The sequence below is a fragment of the Garra rufa genome, chromosome 8 (assembly GCF_049309525.1).
Source record: "Garra rufa chromosome 8, GarRuf1.0, whole genome shotgun sequence".
In the NCBI taxonomy this organism is placed as follows: Eukaryota; Metazoa; Chordata; class Actinopteri; order Cypriniformes; family Cyprinidae; genus Garra; species Garra rufa.
The window spans coordinates 21,123,920-21,134,690 of record NC_133368.1 but is presented as its reverse complement, the minus strand read 5'-3'; the positions used below and the strand labels follow the sequence as shown (position 1 = coordinate 21,134,690).

Here is a 10,771-nt window from a genome sequence, read left to right as displayed (position 1 = left end):
AAATACTACTACTAATAATAATACATAAAATAAATTAACACTCCAAACTATAGTTTATATTTCTCCTCTTACACAAATCAATCAAATAAAGTGTATCTTAAATTGTATAAATGGTATGAAAAAGACAAGCTACCTCTCAAATCTTCATTTGCTGTTGGTTTAAAATGTTGAAATGTATAATGTGTAATTTTGTACTTGTTATTTTTTTCTCTTTTGTTTTGTTAATTTATTATTCATTCAGAAAAATATATTTCACATATGGGCATATTTATGTCTTCTACATACAGCTTAGGTTTTTCTCTGCGCAAAAGCTCTGCGCATGATGTTCTGATGTTTATGCTGCTTTTTGCTTATGTGAAATTAATCCCCGAAAACGAATTTAGCTGTTTTTAATGTGTCACAGCCACCAATCAGTTCAAATTTAAATGTAATTTCACACAATCTTGTCAGTTAATATTAACTTAACGACGTCGGTTGGGGAAAAAAACTAACTTAACATTTCTATTTCCAATGAAGTCTAATAAAAGTTCATCAGGAAAAAAGAAAAGAAAACAATAATGAAACTGCTCATGCTTATTAATAACTTTTTATTTGATGTTGAAGTATCTAAATAGTCTATAGGCTGTAACAAAGTGCTTTTCTAGTCCCGCTTCCACACGGTTTTATTCCGCATCCACCCGCACCCGCTTTATATTAACTATACACCCTTAGAATAAACTATGTATATATATATATATATATATATATATATATATATACCCGCTTAGAATAATTTTCTTCACGACCCGACCATCCACGCTAAATTTAATTCTCGTTTCCAGAATCTCACATTTAATGATTTGGAAACAATGTCGAGTATAGAACTTTTTTCGCAGTACATCCATTATATTTCCATGTTCCACATTTAAGACGTATTATAGCCTTGCATTTTAGTCCGTCAAATATCAAATGCGGGCTAAAATTATATTTTAGACATTCAGTGGTGATTAAAAAAAAATTGCAGCGCTGGTGGAAACACGGTCCTGTCAGCAGCATTGAGCGCACGTTCAGCACAGCTTGGAAGGGTTCCTTGTTTAAAGCTTGCCACAAAACACTGGAAAAAGTAAATACCATGACTGTCAAATAGTAAGGAGATATTTTAATTATTTATTTAGAAACTACTGTTTTCTGAGTCAGTGATGATGCAGTTAACAGTCCTCCTCATATCCTCATTGGACGCGCGCCTTTAGAGAGAAATGCATCTCTACGGACTAGCTACATAATAAAAACAGTTTTTGTTTTCTATTTGTTTTTTTTCGTTAAGTAGTAATTTAAGTCTTTCTACATATTTATTTATCATGTCTGACAAAAAATAACGGTTACATATTTTCCACTGAAAAAAATGTAACTGATCGAGCTTGAGCCTTCATGTCCTAAAAATGTGTTTTGCACTCTCTGCACAAACGATTGGATATGCACCTAATAGCACACATTTATATCTATTAGTATTTATATCTTTTATTTTACATCTATGGATTTTATTTTAGCCAATTCGTGATTTGAGAAGGCAAATTGAAACACAGAGTAGGTCAACTCACTGTCTGCCGCTTGGTCTTTAAGAAACAAAAAGCTTACGTTTAACGAACAAAACTGCTCCAAACTTTTTTTTCCAAATTAACTTAATAAAAAAGAAACGAAATTATAAATACTTTGCCATTACATACAGAATGAATTACCGATTATGGCGCCAGATATTGAAACAGACGTAAATACTGTCCTCTTTGTGCAGGGTTTGGCTACAGAATGTTGTTCCTTGCGCCACCTGGTGGATATTATATGAAGCGCAACAACGTTGCAAAAAAACCTGAAAAAGCCCCTGCAGTAGAATGCGTGGCCACGCGTGCCGAATTGCAGGCTGCCGCGTGAAAATAGACGCATTTTTAATGGCCAGATCTGTATAGGCATAGCGCCACCAGCTGGGAGCGGCAAGTTAAGCAAATTTAAATGACTTATGACATATTTCTCCTACATTTACTGTATTAAAAGCATACTGCCCACCGTTTGCCGTTTTCCTAAAGCCACCGGTCAGCGGTGAGCCCGGGTGTGAGGGCCCGTTCATCGCTGCTTGCAGCTTTAATTTTTATTAGGGCCCGAGCCCAAAAGGGCGAAGGCCCTATTGTTTTTCTAAGGATTATTATTATTAGGGCCCGAGCCCAAAAGGGCGAAGGCCCTATTGTTTTTCTAAGGATTATTATTAGGGCCCGAGCCCAAAAGGGCGAAGGCCCTATTGTTTTTCTAAGGATTATTAGGGCCCGAGCCCAAAAGGGCGAAGGCCCTATTGTTTTTCTAAGGATTATTAGGGCCCGAGCCCAAAAGGGCGAAGGCCCTATTGTTTTTCTAAGGATTATTATTATTATTATTAGGGCCCGAGCCCAAAAGGGCGAAGGCCCTATTGTTTTTCTAAGGATTATTATTATTATTATTATTATTATTATTATTTTTTTTTCAATGTTTTGGGGGATTTCGGGGGCCTTAACATACACGAAAACTCTTGAAACTTTGCACACACATTGGAACCTGCGGCCATCAGGGCCGGACAGACTTTGACATGGGGGGGTCACCTGGGGGGGGCATGGCACAGCGTTAAAAATTGCGACTTTTGAAGGGCTCTGGAGCGCACAACGGTTGATCTACAGTCACCAAAATTCATACACATATAGACCTCATCGGGCCGAACAAATTTCACACTCATAGTCCGTGCTTCGCCAAACAGGAAGTCGGCTATTCAGGGATGTCTAAAAAGTGCATGCAATGGAATTTGAAATACTCCTACTAGGCCTTTCCACCGATTGCCACCAAACTCGGTCAGCATGATCTCAAGACATTGGGGACGCAAAATTGCCAGGGGATTTTTGATATCTCGAACGGTTTGACCGTGACGGGGCGACAAATTTATGGCGAGAAATGAGAAACAGGAAGTGCCTAATAACTTTGACATACTTTGTCTGATTTTGACCAAACTTCAGCAGTTTGTTCATCGTCTGATGCCGATCACAGAGATGTGACTATTATGAGTCAAAGTTATAGCGCCACCAACTGGCAGCAGAAAGCGTGACGTTTTTGAAACGCTTTAAACTCAGCCTCTTAAGTTTACTCAATTTGCTTCAAACTTCATCCCAATAATGTCAAAACACGACCGATAAGAATCTGTGAAGGGCGTTATCCATAACTTTTATCATGTTGCCATGGCAACGTGTCAAACTTTAACTTTAGTTTTTTGTGTTTTTGAGCCACTTAAAATGCTTAGAATTTCATGAAACTCAACACACACATCTGTATTAATAACAGTTAAACACTGATAAAAGCCCATAAATGGGCGTGGAGCAGGCGCTCCATAGCGCCACCTTTTGACAAAAGTTGGGGGGTTACTTTGTCCTACAGTCACCAAACTCGGTACATATATTGGACTCATCAAGCCGGACAACTTTCTAATTTACACCCATTAGCTACGACCAACAGGAAGTCAGCTATTTTTATTTATATATGGATTTTTGGAAAAATCAAGCTGTGGAATTTGAAATACTCCTCCTAGACCTTTCCACCGATGGCCACCAAACTCAGTCAGCATGATCTCAAGATATTGGGAATGCAAAATTGCCAGGGGATTTTTGCTATCTCGAACGGTTTGGCCATGGCAGGGCGACAAATTATGGCGAGAAATGAGAAACAGGAAATGTCTAATAATTTTGACACACTTTAGCTGATTTTGACCAAACTTAAGCAGTTTGTTCGTAGTATGATACCGATCACAGAGATGCGACTATTATGAGTCAAAGTTATAGCGCCACCAACTGGCAGCAGGAAGTGTGTTGCTTGCAAAACGCTTTTAAATCAACCTCTTTATTTTACTCAATTTGCTTCAAACTTCATCAGAATAATATCAAAACACGGCCGATGAGAATCTGTGAAGGGGTCCTTGATAAATCAAATGCTGTTGCCATGGCAACATGTCAAACTTTAACATTTGTTTCCTGTGTTTTTAAATATAGCTGTGAATAAATTCATATCACTCATAGCAGAATCAGACAGTTCACAGCAAACTTTGTCAACATGATGCCAAGATACTGAAGATGTTAAATTGTGAACGGCTTTGGGACATCTTGAACGGTGTTGATGTGGTGATTTATGAAAGTAACAATAAAAAAGATGAAGAGTTATTTTCATATATCTTTAAATTGCATTATTCTAACTCATCAAAACTTTTTACATATAAACAACAAGAAATTCTTAGGAAATACGTGTAGTTTCAAAATGTTATCATGCTCAGAGGCCCCAAAAACATTAAAAGTGTCACATAAATTTGTCAGATTAAAGCTGTAATACCAGGGATGAACACTAGAGGTCCTCATAAGATAAGGAATCGTTTGACCTCTAATGCTATTTAGCTCATTCTCAGTGTATAAGAATGAAAATAATCCATAGAATCAGTTGATATAGACTGTACTGTCAGTGTACTTTTACATAATTATTTTGTATAGGTGCTTAAAGAGCATTAAAATCTTTTTTTAATCTTTTAAGGAAAAATTATATGATTTATATACATATATACAATCTCACTGATAGAATAAAAAATCTTATAAGTATGACACTATACTGCTCAGTTCACTTAATTAGAATGAGAAACAAATACATCAACTAAGTTAATATGTATTTATTTTTAATATATTTGTTTATAATTATTTCACAGATGCTTATAGATCATAAATAATAATAAATAATATTAAAAAATGGATGTAGATCATAAAATATGGTAACTATTTAAAATAGAGTCTCTTTTGTTAACATTAGTTAATGAACTAACACAAGAACGAACAACGAACAATATTTTTGTACTCGATTTTCTTCCAACTTCATCAGAATGATGTAAAAACACGGCCGATGAGAGTCTGTAAAGGCGTCCCTGATGCATCAAATGCTGTTGCCATGGCAAATAAATAAAAATACAAAATACATTCAAATATTTGTTTCCTGTGTTTTTGAGGCAGATAGCGTGCCTAGAATTTCATTTTCCATTTTCAATTTTCAATGATTTATTATATATTTAAAGTGCAGCATCCTAACTCTTTGAAACTTTTTTCATACAAATACCTATTCATTCTGATTAAACACAGTTCATTTCATAATTATACAAAACTCCACGAATGAAAGAAAATTAAAAAACAAATCTGATCTCACTCTGCTCTGCACTCTATGTGTGTGTTTGTGTGGTAAGTGGCTGAGTGTAAGGAGGTGGGATGGGTGTTAAGAGAAAGAGTCAGACAGGAGGAGAGACAGTTAGGGTTAGTCCAAAGGGTTATTGTGAATGCATGTGCCAACTGGGCACCGTTTTCCAGATGCTATCAGTATGGCGACTGCCAGACGGCGAGGGCCCGGTCAACGCTGCTTGCAGCTTTAATTATTATTTTTTTTTCAATGTTTTGGGGGATTTCGGGGGCCTTAACATACACGAAAACTCTTGAAACTTTGCACACACATTGGAACCTGCGGCCATCAGGGCCGGACAGCCTTTGACATGGGGGGGTCACCTGGGGGGGGGCATGGCACAGCGTTAAAAATTGCGACTTTTGAAGGGCTCTGGAGCGCACAACGGTTGACCTACAGTCACCAAAATTCATACACATATAGACCTCATCGGGCCGAACAAATTTCACACTCATAGTCCGTGCTTCGCCAAACAGGAAGTCGGCTATTCAGGGATGTCTAAAAAGTGCATGCAATGGAATTTGAAATACTCCTACTAGGCCTTTCCACCGATGGCCACCAAACTCGGTCAGCATGATCTCAAGACATTGGGGACGCAAAATTGCCAGGGGATTTTTGATATCTCGAACGGTTTGACCGTGACGGGGCGACAAATTTATGGCGAGAAATGAGAAACAGGAAGTGCCTAATAACTTTGACATACTTTGTCTGATTTTGACCAAACTTCAGCAGTTTGATCATCGTCTGATGCCGATCACAGAGATGTGACTATTATGAGTCAAAGTTATAGCGCCACCAACTGGCAGCAGAAAGCGTGACGTTTTTGAAACGCTTTAAACTCAGCCTCTTAATTTTACTAAATTTGCTTCAAACTTCATCACAATAATGTCAAAACACGACCGATAAGAATCTGTGAAGGGCGTTATCCATAACTTTTATCATGTTGCCATGGCAACGTGTCAAACTTTAACTTTAGTTTTTTGTGTTTTTGAGCCACTTAAAATGCTTAGAATTTCATGAAACTCAACACACACATCTGTATTAATGACAGTTAAACACTGATAAAAGCCCATAAATGGGCGTGGAGCAGGCGCTCCATAGCGCCACATTTTGACAAAAGTTGGGGGGTTACTTTGTCCTACAGTCACCAAACTCTGTACATATATTGGACTCATCAAGCCGGACAACTTTCTAATTTACACCCATTAGCTACGACCAACAGGAAGTCAGCTATTTTTATTTAAATATGGATTTTTGGAAAAATCAAGCTGTGGAATTTTAAATACTCCTCCTAGACCTTTCCACCGATGGCCACCAAACTCGGTCAGCATGATCTCAAGATATTGGGAATGCAAAATTGCCAGGGGATTTTTGCTATCTCGAACGGTTTGGCCGTGGCAGGGCGACAAATTATGGCGAGAAATGAGAAACAGGAAATGTCTAATAATTTTGACACACTTTATCTGATTTTGACCAAACTTAAGCAGTTTGTTCGTCGTATGATACCGATCACAGAGATGAGACTATTATGAGTCAAAGTTATAGCGCCACCAACTGGCAGCAGGAAGTGTGTTGCTTGCAAAACGCTTTTAAATCAACCTCTTAATTTTACTCAATTTGCTTCAAACTTCATCAGAATAATATCAAAACACGGCCGATGAGAATCTGTGAAGGGGTCCTTGATACATCAAATGCTGTTGCCATGGCAACATGTCAAACTTTAACATTTGTTTCCTGTGTTTTTAAATATAGCTGTGAATAAATTCATATCACTCATAGCAGAATCAGACAGTTCACAGCAAACTTTGTCAACATGATGCCAAGATACTGAAGATGTTAAATTGTGAACGGCTTTGGGACACCTTGAACGGTGTTAATGTGGTGATTTATGAAAGTAACAATAAAAAAGATGAAGAGTTATTTTCATATATCTTCAAATTGCATTATTCTAACTCATCAAAACTTTTTACATATAAACAACAAGAAATTCTTAGGAAATACGTGTAGTTTCAAAATGTTATCATGCTCAGAGGCCCCAAAAACATTAAAAGTGTCACATAAATTTGTCAGATTAAAGCTCTAATACCAGGGATGAACACTAGAGGTCCTCATAAGATAAGGAATCGTTTGACCTCTAATGCTATTTAGCTCATTCTCAGTGTATAAGAATGAAAATAATCCATAGAATCAGTTGATATAGACTGTACTGTCAGTGTACTTTTACATAATTATTTTGTATAGGTGCTTAAAGAGCATTAAAATCTTTTTTTAATCTTTTAAGGAAAAATTATATGATTTATATACATATATACAATCTCACTGATAGAATAAAAAATCTTATAAGTATGACACTATACTGCTCAGTTCACTTAATTAGAATGAGAAACAAATACATCAACTAAGTTAATATGTATTTATTTTAATATATTTGTTTATAATTATTTCACAGATGCTTATAGATCATTAAAATAATATTAAAAAATGGATGTAGATCATAAAACATGGTAACTATTTAAAATAGGGTCTCTTTTGTTAACATTGGTTAATGAACTAACACACGAACAAACAACGAACAATATTTTGGTACTCGATTTTCTTCAAACTTCATCAGAATTATGTAAAAACACGGCCGATGAGAGTCTGTAAAGGCGTCCCTGATGCATCAAATGCTGTTGCCATGGCAAATAAATAAAAATACAAAATACATTCAAATATTTGTTTCCTGTGTTTTTGAGGCAGATAGCGTGCCTAGAATTTTATTTTCCATTTTCAATTTTCAATGATTTATTATATATTTAAAGTGCAGCATCCTAACTCTTTGAAACTTTTTTCATACAAATAACTATTCATTCTGATTAAACACAGTTCATTTCATAATTATACAAAACTCCACGAATGAAAGAAAATTAAAAAACAAATCTGATCTCACTCTGCTCTGCACTCTATGTGTGTGTTTGTGTGGTAAGTGGCTGAGTGTAAGGAGGTGGGATGGGTGGTAAGAGAAAGAGTCAGACAGGAGGAGAGACAGTTAGGGTTAGTCCAAAGGGTTATTGTGAATGCATGTGCCAACTGGGCACCGTTTTCCTGATGCTATCGGGATGGCGACTGCCAGACGGCGAGGGCCCGGTCAACGCTGCTTGCAGCTTTAATTATTATTATTATTATTTTTTTTTTTTCAATGTTTTGGGGGATTTCGGGGGCCTTAACATACACGAAAACTCTTGAAACTTTGCACACACATTGGAACCTGCGGCCATCAGGGCCGGACAGACTTTGACATGGGGGGGTCACCTGGGGGGGGCATGGCACAGCGTTAAAAATTGCGACTTTTGAAGGGCTCTGGAGCGCACAACGGTTGACCTACAGTCACCAAAATTCATACACATATAGACCTCATCGGGCCGAACAAATTTCACACTCATAGTCCGTGCTTCGCCAAACAGGAAGTTGGCTATTCAGGGATGTCTAAAATGTGCATGCAATGGAATTTGAAATACTCCTACTAGGCCTTTCCACCGATGGCCACCAAACTCGGTCAGCATGATCTCAAGACATTGGGGACGCAAAATTGCCAGGGGATTTTTGATATCTTGAACGGTTTGACCGTGATGGGGCGACAAATTTATGGCGAGAAATGAGAAACAGGAAGTGCCTAATAACTTTGACATACTTTGTCTGATTTTGACCAAACTTCAGCAGTTTGTTCATCGTCTGATGCCGATCACAGAGATGTGACTATTATGAGTCAAAGTTATGGCGCCACCAACTGGCAGCAGAAAGCGTGACGTTTTTGAAACGCTTTAAACTCAGCCTCTTAATTTTACTCAATTTGCTTCAAACTTCATCCCAATAATGTCAAAACACGACCGATAAGAATCTGTGAAGGGCGTTATCCATAACTTTTATCATGTTGCCATGGCAACGTGTCAAACTTTAACTTTAGTTTTTTGTGTTTTTGAGCCACTTAAAATGCTTAGAATTTCATGAAACTCAACACACACATCTGTATTAATGACAGCTAAACACTGATAAAAGCCCATAAATGGGCGTGGAGCAGGCGCTCCATAGCGCCACCTTTTGACAAAATTTGGGGGGTTACTTTGTCCTACAGTCACCAAACTCGGTACATATATTGGACTCATCAAGCCGGACAACTTTCTAATTTACACCCATTAGCTACGACCAACAGGAAGTCAGCTATTTTTATTTAAATATGGATTTTTGGAAAAATCAAGCTGTGGAATTTGAAATACTCCTCCTAGACCTTTCCACCGATGGCCACCAAACTCGGTCAGCATGATCTATAGATATTGGGAATGCAAAATTGCCAGGGGATTTTTGGTATCTCGAACGGTTTGGCCGTGGCAGGGCGACAAATTATGGCGAGAAATGAGAAACAGGAAATGTCTAATAATTTTGACACACTTTATCTGATTTTGACCAAACTTAAGCAGTTTGTTCGTCGTATGATACCGATCACAGAGATGTGACTATTATGAGTCAAAGTTATAGCGCCACCAACTGGCAGCAGGAAGTGTGTTGCTTGCAAAACGCTTTTAAATCAACCTCTTAATTTTACTCAATTTGCTTCAAACTTCATCAGAATAATATCAAAACACGGCCGATGAGAATCTGTGAAGGGGTCCTTGATACATCAAATGCTGTTGCCATGGAAACATGTCAAACTTTAACATTTGTTTCCTGTGTTTTTAAATATAGCTGTGAATAAATTCATATCACTCATAGCAGAATCAGACAGTTCACACCAAACTTTGTCAACATGATGCCAAGATACTGAAGATGTTAAATTGTGAACGGCTTTGGGACATCTTGAACGGTGTTGATGTGGTGATTTATGAAAGTAACAATAAAAAAGATGAAGAGTTATTTTCATATATCTTTAAATTGCATTATTCTAACTCATCAAAACTTTTTACATATAAAGAACAAGAAATTCTTAGGAAATACGTGTAGTTTCAAAATGTTATCATGCTCAGAGGCCCCAAAAACATTAAAAGTGTCACATAAATTTGTCAGATTAAAGCTCTAATACCAGGGATGAACACTAGAGGTCCTCATAAGATAAGGAATCGTTTGACCTCTAATGCTATTTAGCCCATTCTCAGTGTATAAGAATGAAAATAATCCATAGAATCAGTTGATATAGACTGTACTGTCAGTGTACTTTTACATAATTATTTTGTATAGGTGCTTAAAGAGCATTAAAATCTTTTTTTAATCTTTTAAGGAAAAATTATATGATTTATATACATATATACAATCTCACTGATAGAATAAAAAAATCTTATAAGTATGACACTATACTGCTCAGTTCACTTAATAAGAATGAGAAACAAATACATCAACTAAGTTAATGTATTTATTTTTAATATATTTGTTTATAATTATTTCACAGATGCTTATAGATCATTAAAATACTATTTAAAAATGGATGTAGATCATAAAACATGGTAACTATTTAAAATAGGGTCTCTTTTGTTAACATTGGTTAATGAACTAACACACGAAC

The 10,771-nt window shown here is 36.7% G+C and overlaps 1 pseudogene; it reads right to left on the bottom strand.

The window, feature by feature from the left end:
• Positions 1-10,771, bottom strand: part of LOC141340111 (potassium/sodium hyperpolarization-activated cyclic nucleotide-gated channel 2-like) — a 72,305-nt pseudogene that overhangs the window by 1,856 nt on the left and 59,678 nt on the right.